General features: G+C 42.4%; 1 long non-coding RNA gene across 1 annotated transcript; it reads left to right on the forward strand.

Annotated features, from left to right (window-relative positions):
* Positions 1-1086: 1086 nt before the first annotated feature.
* Positions 1087-1831, forward strand: LOC308364458. Its single transcript, XR_013968629.1, has 3 exons — positions 1087-1414; positions 1506-1591; positions 1698-1831. It is a non-coding gene; the product is annotated as an uncharacterized lncRNA (long non-coding RNA).
* Positions 1832-15573: the final 13742 nt, after the last annotated feature.

Consider the following 15573-nt stretch of genomic DNA (forward strand, 5'->3'; position numbering starts at 1 on the left):
TTTTTCACTAGATGTCTACAAGACCTGCCCAAACTGACCATATCAGACGTCCACAGAATGGTCAAAAAAGGATGCGTTGCCCCCCGGAGTAAACGGGAAAAGGGGTACAAGATGTACCTCTCGAGTTATATTGACAACTTTGAAGGTAAGTTAAAAAAAAATACCTCAGAATACGTTCATGTTGTGCCATCGCTAGGTAGCTAGCTTGGTTCAGAGAACTAGAGACAAATCGCGCAGTTACTAGTTACTTTTCGAGCATCAGTTTGTTTGATCGACTGTACCGTGTTGAAAAGAAGTCCAGTGTGTTTTTGATTCACATTACATGAATGATGTTAAATTCCCACAGTGTCAAATAAAGACCCTGCGGGTAGGGTGACCGTCAGGGCCGTCTGCTATAGGTCCATGAGAAAACATGAGAAGCCTCACGACGTCAGAGTAGGGTGGAAATACATGTGTTTAATCAGTTCAAGTTCAAGATTCTGGGGTGTTTTTGTGGCTAAAGTTGGCGATGTGGATGTAGAACAACAATTATTCATCTCGAGTCTGTTTATTTTACTTAAACCTGAACTATACTTGGACATGGACACCCCAGAAACCGGTTGTTATTGCTCCTGTTCTTTGGAGTATACGTTTAAGTATGCCTTTTCATGGTGGGAACATTTGTCAGTGTGAGGTAAGAGCTGATTTTGTACCCTCAGTCTAGGCTATCGTAAATCCTCAAGTAAAGACAGAGATTCAATTAGAAAACAGGCTGTGCAGCCTAAATAAATAAAACCCTCTGGCCACAATTGAGGATTTACGGTATACTAACCTGTTCAATTCTGTACTGCTCCTGTTCTTTGGAGTACAAGTTTAAGTAGGCCTTTACATGATGGGTACATTAGTCAGTGAGAGGTAAGTGCTGACTTTGTATCCTCAAGTAAAGACAGAGATTCAATTAGAAAACAGGCTGTGCAGCCTAAATAAATAAAACCCTCTGGCCACAATTGAGGATTTACAGTATACTAACCTGTTCAATTCTGTACTGCTCCTGTTCTTTGGAGTACAAGTTTAAGTAGGCCTTTACATGATGGGTACATTAGTCAGTGAGAGGTAAGAGCTGACTTTGTATCCTCAATCTAGGCCATACTAACCAGTTCAATGCTCTACTAATACTTAACTGTATTATTTAAATAATAATAATTATAATACTAAAATCATGTTTTATCTATAGATCACTTTTGAGGACAGCACTCAGACACAGATACAAATAGCTGTGGCTGAGTGTTCTTGTGTGGCTGGAACTGCTCTCTGCAATCACAGTGTTGCACTGCTGTACCAGAGCACAAAATACTCTGCATTGCAACTGAAAGCAGTTCCGCCAGTCCTCAGTTGCACTGAAACTGAGCAGCAGTGGCATAAACCCCGAAAACTGGTTAGTACTTAAGAACTAAGGCTAATCACAAATTGTTAATGTTATATGGATTTTTAAAATTTGATTTAAACTTTACCCGCTTTCTTGATAGGGTGTGAAACCTGGCCGAGTGAATACTATGGTATTTGTCTCAACCAAACCAAAGTCGAGACAGTACACAGCTGCTGATGGTGTGAGGTAATATTCATTGTAATATTCATTCATATTCTGCAGTCATTGTCAGATTGTTTTGTTATAAAAGTTATTGTTTTTTTTTTTAATTATGATGTAACTGTTTCAAAAGGAGCAAGCGCTACAAAGCAGTGCGGGGGGACTTGCCCGACCCCGATGTCCTGAAGGTTGACGAGGCATACCAGGACTTCATGGCAGACCTTGCACCATTGATCACCACGCTCTCCATAAGTCCTGGTGTCCCCCTCGTCGATTCCACTTTTGGGAGCGTTCAAGACGGAAGCCCTATTTCGTATCAGCACCCTGTGCCAGTGAGTAGGGTCATCATCCACCACCCAGACGCACCCTCTCCACCCCCACTGCCGTTACATGGTCACAGGCTGGACCCAAGCACTTGTTCCTTTGTGTGCACTCACCAACAACAGTGTAATGCAATGGCGCTTACCATCAACTTCGCCATGGCAAGATCCATCGAGAGGGCCACAAGGGAACAGAGTGGTAGTGCAGAATGGCACAGCCTGAGGAAGATGAGGCTCACCTCCTCAAGGTTCCGGGAGGTGTGCCATGTCAGAGGTCACAGCTCTGCTGAGAACCTTGCCGAACGTATCCGCAAAGGTGGGGTTCAAACAGCTGTGATGAAGAGGGGGCTTGCACTGGAGCCAGAAGCTATTCAGGAATATACCCACATCAAAAACATCAGCTACTGGCCATCAGGATTTGTCATCCATCCAGATGCTCCCTGGCTCGGTTCCTCTCCAGATGGGGTCGTTTTTGATCCCACGGAGGCACCACCATTTGGGCTGGTGGAGGTGAAGTGTCCTAACGTGAAGAGCTACGTGGACTGCGGGTACCTGCGCATGCAGAATGGCGCCCTCCGTCTGAAGCCAAGCCACAGTTACTACTGGCAGGTGCAAGGCCAGCTGCTTATCACAGGGATGCAGTGGTGTGATTTTGTGGTTTTTGCAGAGGATGATGTTCTTGTGCAAAGAATTTATAAAGATGTTGAGGTTGCCAGGGTCATAAGGGAGAGGGGGGATTATTTCTTTTTCTATCATTTCTTAATCTGAATGAGGTAGGTGGTGAAGGATAAATTGGATGGATGAATCTGATAGATATTGCCTTTAAAAGTAAGCATCTATCTTATTAAATAGCCTCTTAAAACGTATTATTATTATTATATATATAAACTAGTTATAGGAAATATCATTCCACCCCTGGAAGCTCAAAAAAAAAAAAAAAAAAAAAAAAATCCTAACCCTAATCCTGAAGTATAATTGTTGCATACTGTTACTGTAAGATGTTATATTGACTGCTGTCATTAAAAGAAACACATGAACATCATAATTCATTTAAGTGTTTGTGTCCGTGTCCGCCGCCGCGGCGCATTGCGCCGCCACGCCCCTGCCGCCGACCCCCTCCCCCCCCCCCCTAAGCTGCAAACCTAGGGGAAACACTGCTTACATATGTTTAATATGGTTTTCCTTTTGTTACATGTGGGGGGCTAGCCTTTACAGTATAGGTGAAGCAAGCAGGCTGGAAACTATTTCTGTTGGTGTGTTTACAGGTGTGATACTGTTTTTAATTATCTTTCTTTACGTGTATATTTTTGATGTATATATTACATGTCTGTTTTTATTTGCCTGTTTGTTTAATGCATGAATGAGCCTTTACAGTATAGGTGAAGCAAGCAGGCTGGAAACTATTTCTGTTGGTGTGTTTACAGGAATAAATTACCATCTTACAACAGTTGTCCACGAGACATTTTTTATAACACAAAGCAGAGATTTACACCGGTTACATATAGGATCATTTAAAAAGTGTTGTTCAATCTTTCCTTATTAAATTGTACATACTCTAGTGTCATCTATGATGCATCTGGTTTTCATTTCAAGTCCTTTAAAACCCAAAGCTAATGTACATACTGTGGCAAACACATTGACAGCAAATACAAAACACAAAATTGGCCTGTCTCAGTTTAAAGCTCACCCACCGCGACAAGGTGCAGACCATTCGGGTGAGAACACGGGACAAGACATACGTGACAATACAAACAGACGTAACGCAGCACAACATAAAACATTTAAGACATATTGGGTTCATTTTCTAGTTGCCCATGCCTTCACTAAAGGCCCATTCTGGTAGTTGACCAGGAAGCAGGCCACACTGAACAGTTCATCGATGTTCCCACATATAGATAGTTGTATGGCCTTGTCAAACAGTTTGTTCTCTTTGACTCTCCTGATACACCTCTCCACATGCACTCTCAGACGTGCAATCGCCTGTGTCTGTCTCACATCCTCACGACTCATTTGTTGTTTGTTCCTGAGAAATGCAGGCCGGTAAACCTTACAAGGAACAAGGTCGTCCACACGAAACCCTTTGTCCACCATGATTGCCATACCTGGCTTCAACAGCTTCACAATCCCAGACAACTTGAAAATCTCCCGGTCACTCATAGAGCCTGCATACAGTCCAGACACAAAGGTGACAGCACCGTGGGGTGCCATGCCAACCATGGCCTTGAATGTGGCATGAGATTTGTAAGTCGAGAAAACCTCACTCTGAAGGAGCAGAGAGGATGGTGTCTGACAAAATATTTCGGTACAATCAAGGACTACCTGTGTATCTGCAAAAGCTGCAAACTCAGGTGGCAGGTGAGCTCTCACTACCTCTGGAGGAACCCAAAGGCGCTTGCTTCCCAGCAGGCAGTACAGGAAGTGGGTCCATGTTGTTATGATACGACCTGCTGTTGTGCGGTGGATGTTGAACCTCTCTGCAAGGTCCCTCAGAGGAAAACCCACTGACAGGTACATCAGGAACAGCAGAAACTCGTCAATGGGTCTCAGTTTCTGTTGAGACATACCAACAAAAACATAAAACATAAAACATAAAACTAAAAACATAAAACTAAAAACATATCAACAAAAACATACCAACAATAAACCTACCGTTGTCCTGATGCTGGCAGAGGCTATCTTGGCGCTGGTTGTACGAATCATTTTGTGGGTCACAGCAGGTTCAATAAGTTTCCAAAATGCCACGAAACTTCTGTAGGAGGCAAACCTAGTGTAAAAGCGCACGTCCTCATCTGACGCAGACAGACGCTCTATTCCAAACCGCTGACGAAGATTGAGATCCTCCACCTGCTGCTGAAGCTCCCTGATCTGACGACGTAGAGCTTCGTTTTCGTCTGACAAATTACTTGCCCTCGCTCCTGTCTGGGGGACTACACAGTAATCGTGATCTGGAGCCATTTCAGTCTCCATCTCCGAGTCTGAGTCTGGCTCTTGGGGGGGACTCTCGGCCCGCGGACGCCGTTCCCACACACTCGGTCTGGGCGCAGGTAGCTGGTATCCGTTCCAAGAAAACAAAACTGGTATGGCTCCCTTCTTCAACCTCCTCCGTCCACTGACAGTCACCTCAATATCAGTCTGCTTAAAATGTCGACTACAGACCCGGGTGTGCTTGGTCGGCATGAAGTCATCCCTCCGGATTATCTGCTTCCACTCAGCCCGTACCGCAGCGTCAACGGGGAATGAATGGAAGCTTACTGTTTTGTTGTACTTCGATGAACAGGTACACAACGGCACACAGCAATGCCGTACAGTGTTTCCCACCTTTTGAAAGCTAAGTCGCTTCCCTTGGACTTTAAAAAGGCTCATTGTGAAACTGAAAAACTAACTAAAAAAACTAACTAACTGACTAACTAACTAAACTAACTTACTGAAAAACTAACTAACTCGTTCGCTAACGTTCGCTCGTGCACTAACTAACTAACTGACTAACTAAAAAACTAACTGAAAAACTAACTAACTAACTAACTAACTGACTAACTAACTAACTAACTGACTAACTGACTAAACTAACTTACTGAAAAACTAACTTACTGAAAAACTAACTCACTCGTTCGCTATCGTTCGCTCTCTGTCTCTCTCGTTGCTCTCTGGCTGTTTCGTGGTCGCTGTCAAATCTGGATGTTTACTTTAGACCGGAAGTGCTCAGCATCACATACAGATCATTTCCGCCAACGGTCGCCATATTGTGCACAGAGCGAATTGTGCCAAGCGAATGGCGACTCTCGCACATGCGAAATGTACCAATTCGCAGACAAGACCTTAGCTCGGTGGAAGACCGGAAAAGTTCACAGCCGAGGAGACCGACGTGAGATTTACACCAATTTTTTGGCAAGCCATATATAATTACAAGGAAAATAAAGTATTTACCACTTGAGGAAATCATTGTGATATCCATATCCAAGATATTTTGAAAATAGGCATACATCTAGCGTAGCCTACACATTGACCCAAATGATTCAGGTTAATTGAAGCTGCGTGACATTTGAGTTATTGTATGGCTTTGTAAAAGGCCGGGAGATAGATATATATGGGGATGCGAGAAACCCTCCAAAAGTAAGCAAAGTCAAGCAAGCATGTCAAGATATTGCCGTGATTGTTTCTGCAACGGGGCACCCGAAAACGTTGCCGAAAACGCTATAATGACGTCCGGAGACGTGGGACATCCAAGCTGGAAGGTAACACACGTTCTCGTGCCTTCACGGGAGGTGGATCTGCCTCGACCCAGGATCTGACGGCAGCAGAGGACATCGCCACGTCTACCCTCACGCCTGAGAGCCTGCAGGGATTTGGGGGCATGGAAATCGGCACCCAAGCCAGTGCACCAGCTGACCAAACCCAAGGTACATAAATAAAGTCCACATACACAAAGATGAGTTTACAAGATTTATTATAATACTGGCATTAAATAAATGCAACAAAGCCATACAATAAATCAAATGTCACGCAGCTTCAATTAACCTGAATCATTTGGGTCAATTGTGTACGCTAGATGTATGCCTAGTTTTAAAATGTCTTGGATACGGATATCACAATGATTTCCTGATGTGGTAAATACTTTATTTTCCTTGTAATTATATATGGCTTGCCAAACAATTGGTGTAAATCTCTCGTGAAGACGACAGAAGTAAAGTGTAGCCTATAGGTCCTATACTGTGCGGGCAAGCACATGCGCCCTTAAAATAGCGTTCTGAATATGCGTTACAGACTTTAGACATTGCGCCTCACATTAGACCAGCTTTTTTTTGGTCAATGGCGCACGGCGCACGGCGTTGTTTTGAAACTGCAAAATACCACTTGCGCCAGAGAAACGCCTTCTCTGTTCCGCCCCCGCCCATGTCGACGCAAGTTCATTTCGAAGCGCGCCTCTGGAGGGAAAATCGCGCTGTGCGCCGGGTGCAAGATAGGAATTATACATGCGTCGGTGACAATGTCAATTGCGCTGGGTGCAAGATAGGGCCCTAAGTGTCTTATTTTATAATAAGTGAGTGAAGTTGATGATTCCAGCCCTTCAAGCGTAATCTAAGTATGCTGGGGACACGGACAGACACAGTGTCCAGCAGGTACCCAAAATGCTTTATTATCCTCCAATCCATCATGATATATGTAAATGGTGGCTGACTGTGAACCACACGCATGGTTGTGAAATCTTAACACAAGTCTCCCTCTCTTAGCCAATGTGTCTTGCTACATTTTCCAAACAAATCATTTGTTTGGCATCCAGCCAACCATGCCTCTTATGCATTGAAGCAAATTATATGATTATATCCATTTTCAAGTATGCTTTCCCTTCCCAGGCTTGGCAGACGGCCAACATGGAACTTCACACAAACATGCAGAGAAACTATATGAAAAAATGTGCAGATGTTTACTGTTCATTGGTAGTGACTGTTTCTATATATACATGTATATCAGAATTGAAACCAGAAAAATTAAATAACAAATGGAAGATGCATTAAAAAATATTCTATGCCTAATGGCTTCAGGAAGTTAGTCATAGTTTACTAAAAGGAAATGTTTTGCTCAGCAATGGATGTACTTCACAAAAGATGCTTTATAATATTATAACTTATTACACATCACACACTTGTCTCACTTTACTTTATGGTGTCCCAGTATTCCACAGTGATGGGTTATGGTAAATGTATCACCATTTGAGAGTACAATACAACTTAACTAATGAATTGTTCTCAAGGCTTGTAATGTGGAGACAATTGCCACACAGCTCAAACTCAGTAACCCAGTTTTAACACTATTACATCAAAGCTGCAGAGTTGAACACTATATGCTTGTGCTCAAACTAAGCGGATGAATACTATTAGGATGAATATGACTTGCACCTTGTATCCCTGTTGATTTATTTCCCAGGCAAAGAATTGGTTGTACACTATACACAACAATACACTGTAGTATTTACATTAATATGTAATGTCAAATAAGAAGGTGTCTTGTTTTGCTGAGCACTAGTGTAACTATGACCAAAGCCAGTCACAGCACATCCTTGACTGTGATATTGCTTTTATATAAAATATATATAAAAATAAACTACTTCTTAAAAGCAGTTAAGAGAACATGCCAACTACACCAAAACACATGGGGTTAGGATGAAAGGAAGCCTATCTCTAACTTCCCTGTATAGAAATGCTACTTTATCCCTGACCTTACTTGAATAAAAAAGGTTATCTCTTTACTGCAGGGTAAAAACTGTATTTTAGCTGATATTAGTATTTATGCAATGTGAATGCCTCTTCTCCCGTCAAACAAAACTATCAGTTGAATAACGTAAGTCACTTAACTCTGTCTAAAAGAACACAACCCATCAATTGCTAGAGGAACTGTTCAGTATGTTGTCCCGGAAAAATAGTCTAATTTACAAGCTGAACAACTTAATTCATCAATATTTCTAAACCACCCTGAAGTCTGAACACGTCTGCAGTTTTGAGAGAGGGGCAGATTAGAGAAAGAGAGAGAGACAGAAGGGTCTGAGCCATCTCCTCTAGTGAAGAGTCTGGGTGACAGATCCATCCCAGGCACTCTGGGGAGAGCGTGCGGAATAACATGGGATTGAGATAGCTGCACTCCCTCGTCCTTACTGCCGGCACTGTTTACCCAGGCAAATTGGAAAGGGCAGAGATATGCATTATACATAAGTCTCCACGGCGACACAGCTGCTCCTCTGGTGCGATAAGGGGCCTGTTTGCCAAGTATACATTGTCCACATTCGCATCAGAATGCTTGCCCATGGGTTTCATACAAGCACCATTATCCACATGGCACCTCGCTTATCTGTGTAGAGGGTATCAGCTGCTGTGATGATATAAGTGTGTAATAGATATGCCTCTGTGCGTTTATGTGAGTGTGTGTGGTCGTGTGTATGCATGTGCGTGTGACTTGACGCAAATGCATGCGCTGTTTACTTAATCATTAGCGGTGGCACAGACTATATGTCATGACCCAATCTGAAGTTCAATTCCATCACATCAGAATGTTATGGATTTCACCTGTTGTCAGTCTGCAGGTGCTAATACAATTATTGCCTAATGTAATCTAATTCCCTTTTTTGCATTTTCATTACCAGGCCAAGGCAATGATACCCATCCTGTCAGTCAACCTGATGTCTTTGCTCTGGGGTCTGTGCAGTGTAGGGTTTTTATTTCCTGAAAAACTAAAACAAGAACTGGGTTCCTTTTGCAAACAAGCAAACAAAAGTGGGGCTGGAAGATGAAAGCTGACATAAGCCCAGCGGACGTCACCGGTGCTTGCTTTCCATACAGTAAAACTGCTGTTAGAAAATAACTTCCTGACTATGGGGATTTTTGCGTCAGGTTATACCTCTCTCTCTGGCTCCACAAATATAGCTTCCCTAATTTAGCATTCTTCCGGCGTCCAATAACTGATTTGGGAATACATTTCAGAGGTCTCCTGTGTTGAGGTCATGGAAAGTGAGCGTGTGAATAATTAGCATGCATTGTTTTTTTTTCCTTTTTTTTTTTAAATAAAAAATTCAAATGCAAAGTTTTGCTCTTAGTGTTAGGGTCACTTCGAGGACAGCAGGAATGAGTGGCTAATTAAAACTCAAACTGTTCCCTCTCCATTAACATTCCAGTTGAGAGAAGCCTGGCTGGCTTCACCTACTGTTTACAGTGTCTGTGACCAGAGAGCAAAAACTCAACCCCAGATCAGCCTGCTAATTAGTTTTAATGTTTGTGAAAAGTGGCGAGTGAGGGAAAGAGAGATCGTAATATCGTAATATGTCATTCTTGGACAAATACCTTGTGAATCTTAGCTCTGGTGTCCTCACATCTATATGGCTGACGCGACCGTTTGGTTTTGGTAACACTTTACTTGAGCCCTACTTCATAAGACTAACATAACCATGTCATAATCTTGTCATGGCTGATGTTATCTGCTGTCAGAAACAGTAATGGTACTTTTACATCCTCAGATGCTGATTGTTATGTTGTAACATGGTGTTCTGGGCCTGAGGGTGGCTTGCAGTGATTCACGGTGTGATTTGAGTGGTGTGTAGTGTTTCACATGATTGTAGTGGTGATTGGCACACTCTAAATGAGCTCACAAAACACAAACCTTTTCTCCCGCACGTGTGTAGCATGATCACTAATTAATCACAGGTGCGTAGTATTATGCCACTCCCTTCTCTAGCCTTAAAATGTTTAAGATATGATTATGTCAATCTTCCGGGTTCAAGTAAAGTGTAAAGTGTTCATTAGTACTGTGCATGACTGGAAATACATTTGATTTTTGGGTGATCAGAGTTGTAACAGTTTTTAATATATATAAATATGACAAAAGTCATTTCATAAGTCACGGGTCTGACGAGATGCTTGCTAAATGAGCATTCACGATAATGTGCATACGTTCCACTTCATGTGTATTTGTTTTGAAAATGTTTTCGATATGACTTCTAAATCACATTGTATACGACGTAGGACTTGGATTGTGAATTTATATATTTTAGTGTATATTACTTTTTTATGAGGAATACCATCACTTGGTGACACGCAGTCAATAATTGATTGATTCAGGGTGAATAATTGATGTGTGTATAACTGGGCAGATCATTAGCACTGCTCGACGCCTTGTCTATGAGATGATATGTCTCTTCATGAATATCTAATGCTCTCTGAAAGCTTTATCCAATATGTCATGAAGATGAATACGTATGGTCTAAAACCACAGAGTGACGCTCTAAAGCTCACAACCATGAGTGTGAAATGTATTGGAAAAGCTCAGCTGACAGGGAGAAATATGAAGGCGTACTGGCATCTTTTCACACTGTTGAGGTTCGTCTGGTTCGAAATGATCAAAGGGGCAGGGGTCATATTCATGGGGTTTGACGACTGATGTGTAAAAATGTTGATGATGCCCTGTGTGTGGGTGTGTTTGGTTTTTGTGTGTGTGTTTGTGGGAGTTAAAAACACCTGTGGGTGTTGAAGTGAAAAGTATGCATTCTGTTATATTCTTAAGTGGTGACTATACAGAGTGTGTGTGTGTGTGTGTGTGTGTGTGTGTGTGTGTGTGTGTGTATCTGCAGCTTTATGTTTATGAGAGAGGCACTGTTCGTGTGTGGTGTGTGCGTGTGTATATATAAACATGTATGTATTAAGTGGTTGGCCGTCATGGACCCTGGATGCTGCTGCTGCTGCTTCTGGTCCCCTCCCCATGCAGTCCTGCAGGCCCTCCTCTCTGTGGTGGGGCAGCATATGTCTAGAGCTGATATGCTGAAGCGCCTGCAAGCCTCCCAGGCTCCTCTCTCTCCCCCGCTCTGAAGATGCCCCCATCGGGCCTTCACACAGCAGGAGGGAGGGAAGGAGGAAGGGAGGGAATGAGGAGGCCTGTGGATGGAGAGGAGGGTGGAGGTGCTGGTCCTTGTCTGTCAAACTATCAATTACTGAGGCTCTGGGGTCGTAATTAAGTCATAAATGTGATTTGTAATGCAAACACTAATGAATAAATTTAAATAATCAATTAAAAATCAATTAAAATCCATGTGACAATATTACTTGTGGTGTGTATAAGTCTGCACTCCTTATGCACACATAAAAAGAGGATAATGTGGTCCACAACATCAATAAAGGCAGATGATAACTGTATTCATTCAAACTGGGATTCACTCATTCATGTGACTTAACCATTTTATGCATGTTTTACACGATGCAACCTCCATCTGTAACACTAAGTACTAATTTCCATACAAATTGTGCAGCATTTGTTTGAGAATCAGAAAACTAGCCCCACTCCAAACGACTCTCCTGACACATATAAATCTGACCAATTATGATTACATTATATTAAATGGCCTGCATCCTCCTTGAGTTACATTTGAATCATACACTGAGCTGATGTGTTTTGGAATGGCAGATAATCACATAATGTAGCCTGCACAATAGCCTCTTTCTGTGATTGCACCTGTAATGAGGACTCTTCAAACACCAAAATGGCTTGTAAACACTGCTGTCTGCAAAGACATATACCTCGGCCATGCATGTGTGCATTCAGGAGCACCGGAGATATTTGTGATAAATGTTATTTCCTTTGCTTTGCTGCAAAGAACAAGGTCATAGCAAATACAGCAAACCCAAAAAGAAGTATTGATTTACTAAGGGTCATTAGAGAACATCCACCAGACATACGTACAACAGAAGAACTTTGAAGAATAGCCCTAAAGAGCGAGGATTTTTTCTTCTTTTTTTTTTGTCCTGTCTTTCTCTCTTTTCCTCTCTTCATTGTTAATATGCGTAACTGCAACTCCCATTTTTTTCTTTTTGCTTTGTTCATTTGTGCAGCGCTTTTCCAGCCATGATTCCACATGGGCCACTTAAAGTGGTCTCTGCTTAAGCTCAAGAGCTGCACCCAAAGTGATGGCCTTAATTTCCATACTGCACATATGCGCTGCACATAGTTCCTTATCCTCCAGTGTCTTTTAAATGGACCTGACTGCCATAACCCCATACTTTAGAAGCCACAGTGGGCATATTCATTTTAGGATCTGCATATTACCACAATCGATATGTAATCAGTGAGATGGAAGTTTAATGTCATCATGTGGCTAAATGTATTTGATGATGATTTAGTGGTTCTCTTAGCTACGCGCTCAATCATTATGTCATCAGGTGGGACTGCAGTCAATGGCATGGATAGTGTGGAGGAAAAATATAAAAGAGAATTATTTTCTACGATACTGCACGAGCCAGAAAACTGCTGAAGTTGCTTTCCACAAAATATAACACTATTAACTCTGATCCTTTCTTCCGGACCTCATCAAACAGTGCATTCATAGAAATATATGTGTGTAGTTCCCATGGTCATTTTTAGCACACTGTTAAAGTAAAAGCAAATTCCAGAAGCAATAGTAAGCTGACAACTGTGACAAATAGTGCAACTGAACAAATACAACAGTAACGTTATTTTTCTATATGATCAGTAAGTAAGTAAGACTTTATTTATACAGCACTTCATACAAGAGTTGCAGTTCAAAGTGCTTTACATAAAATCAATTAAAACAAGCAGCAAGAGCAATGCATGGAGTTAAATAATGATCAACATCGTATCAGAACCTGATGTTCCGATTCTTGGATTACTATAATCATGATAAAAGTAGGCTAATGAAAGCCTTCTGCCTGGTCTTTAGGTCAGCCGGAACCATGGTGCTGCTTCTTAGATTCCGCCTTTCCCTGTTAAATATTTAAGCTATGTTTCCTGCGCCCAGAGGCCTACAGGGGACCGGAAAAAGATCTCCTAACTCATCTCTCCAGAGATTTGACGATATATTTATATATTTGCCACGCCCAGAGGACTAGAAATTCGTTAGCGGAGTGAAAAGAGATCAGTGACACACAGGGCCCTATATTGCACCGAGCGCAATTGACATTGTCACCGACGCATGTATCATTCTTATTTTGCATCCGGCGCACAGCGGGATTTCCCCTCCAGAGGCGCGCGTCGAAATGAACTTGCGCCGAAATGGGCGGGGCGGAACAGAGAAGGAGTTTCTCAGGCGCAAGTCTTCCTTGGTGGTATTTTGCAGTTTCAAAACAACAGTGCGCTGTAGACCAGAAAAAACCTAGTCTAATGTCAGAGGCGCATTGTGTAGAGTCTGTGGCGCGTATTCAGACATTATTTTAAGGGCGCGTGCTTGGCCGCACAGTAGGCTACACTTTACTTCTCTCGTCTACACAAGAGATTTACACCAATTTTTTGGCAAGCCATATATATTTACAAGGAAAATAAAGTATTTACCACATGAGGAAATCATTGTGATATCCATATCCAAGATATTTAAAAAATAGGCATACATCTAGCGTACACATTGACCCAAATGATTCAGGTTAATTGTAATGGCGGTTCAAACCAGACTGGTTCATTACCCCAACAATGCGCGAAACTCATTTTAACAGAAAACACACACACACACACGCAGTATAATAGAGCGAACATTTGGGATTCTAAAAATGCGCTTCAGGTGTTTGGACAGGTCAGGTGGTACTTTACAGTACAGTCCTCAAAAAGTCGCAGCATTCTTTTTGGCATGTTGTGTTTTACACAACATTGCCATGAATCATGGATGTGTCAATGACATAAATGAGGATAGATTGGAGGACTTTAGAAGACGTGAGGTTGAACTGCATGTGCCGATGCCATTAAACCCAAATACCCCAGCAGCAGCACGAGAGAGGAGAGCTCACCTGACAGAAGCGCTACTTCTTCTATAATGAGGTAAGCAAACCATTGCCATCTCCAGAGTATTGCTTGAGCAAATTGCAATATTATTACCATGCATACATAACCTAGTGATTCAGTGAGGGTGAACCCAAAACATCGGAAAGTATGTTTTTGTGACTTTTATTTAAAATATGTTGCCACCAAAAAACGAATGCTAGTAACTGAAAAAATACAAACGAGAAATGAAAAGTAGAAACATTGGAGGAGCACGTCGGTCTCCTCGGCTGTGAACCTTTCCGGTCTTCCTCCAGGTAATTCCGCCATTAAAATAACAAGCCGCTATGAAATATGCGCTCCTCGCTCTTAAAGGGAATGTGAGATGACGCTCTGATTGGTTTATTGCATATTACGCCCAAACCACACCTATGGCTGAGTAACCTCCTTTGGACCAACCCATTTGACATTTGCGCCGGACGCAAGTGTGTTTTCCGCCGTTATAATAGCAAATGCGCCATAGAGCCGCCCACACAGCTACTTGCGTTTGGCGCTGTCCTACTTGCGTTTCTGATCGTTAAAATAGGGCCCACAGTGTGTGATGCATTTACATTCAGTTGTATTCGTCATTGTTCTGTAGTACATTTAGACTTTAGATGTGCATTAGGAGCTGCATTAGGCTGATACCTTACCCTTTGACCTTGGCTAATTGCCTGTGCTCGCTGCTTCGTTCGCCCTCTGCCACAGCTTGGCGAGGGCTGTTTCTTCTATTGATTATGGTCATGTCGTGGCTGAAGATATTCATTAATCTCACTGGCAAAGCGGCAGAGTCCAGTTCATTAGAGACCGTGTGCTAATGGGGAACAGTGGCCTGCGTGGGCAGCTGGGACTCGTCTCCTCTCGTCTCTGGTCCAGTGAGCTCTGAAGAGCACGTCAGCCTGGTTGTGTGAACCCAGCAATCCTCAACTGGCCTAGAGAGAGCCAGGGCTGGAGCACACATAAACATGCCAGGCCACACAGCTATGCGAAGGTAGAATGTCAGGGTGTGAAGGCATTTCTGGACAGATAAATAGCTGGATGAATAATGAACTATTGATGAACAAAATGGATGTAAGAACAATGTTTGACTGTCAGAGTACGAGGGTAGACAAACATCTGACACATGGCGGGCTAAATGGATGATGAATTAATCATATATGACTGTAAAATGAATAAGATGGAAGCACGTGTTAGCCTGTAGTTGTAAACCAGACACTGATAAACCTGCCCAGGAGTACCAGAACTAGTGCTGAGATATACAGTTAAATCCAGGACATTAATTTATACAAAGGCACATTTTGATATACAAAGAAACAGCTGAAGGAATAAACAATGTATATGATGGACAAATGGAGGAACATATTAATCTGCAGATGTGAACCAGCTAATCCTTGACTAGCCTCCAGAAGACCAGGTCTG

The sequence above is a fragment of the Sprattus sprattus genome (assembly GCF_963457725.1).
Source record: "Sprattus sprattus genome assembly, chromosome: 4".
Classification (NCBI taxonomy): Eukaryota; Metazoa; Chordata; class Actinopteri; order Clupeiformes; family Clupeidae; genus Sprattus; species Sprattus sprattus.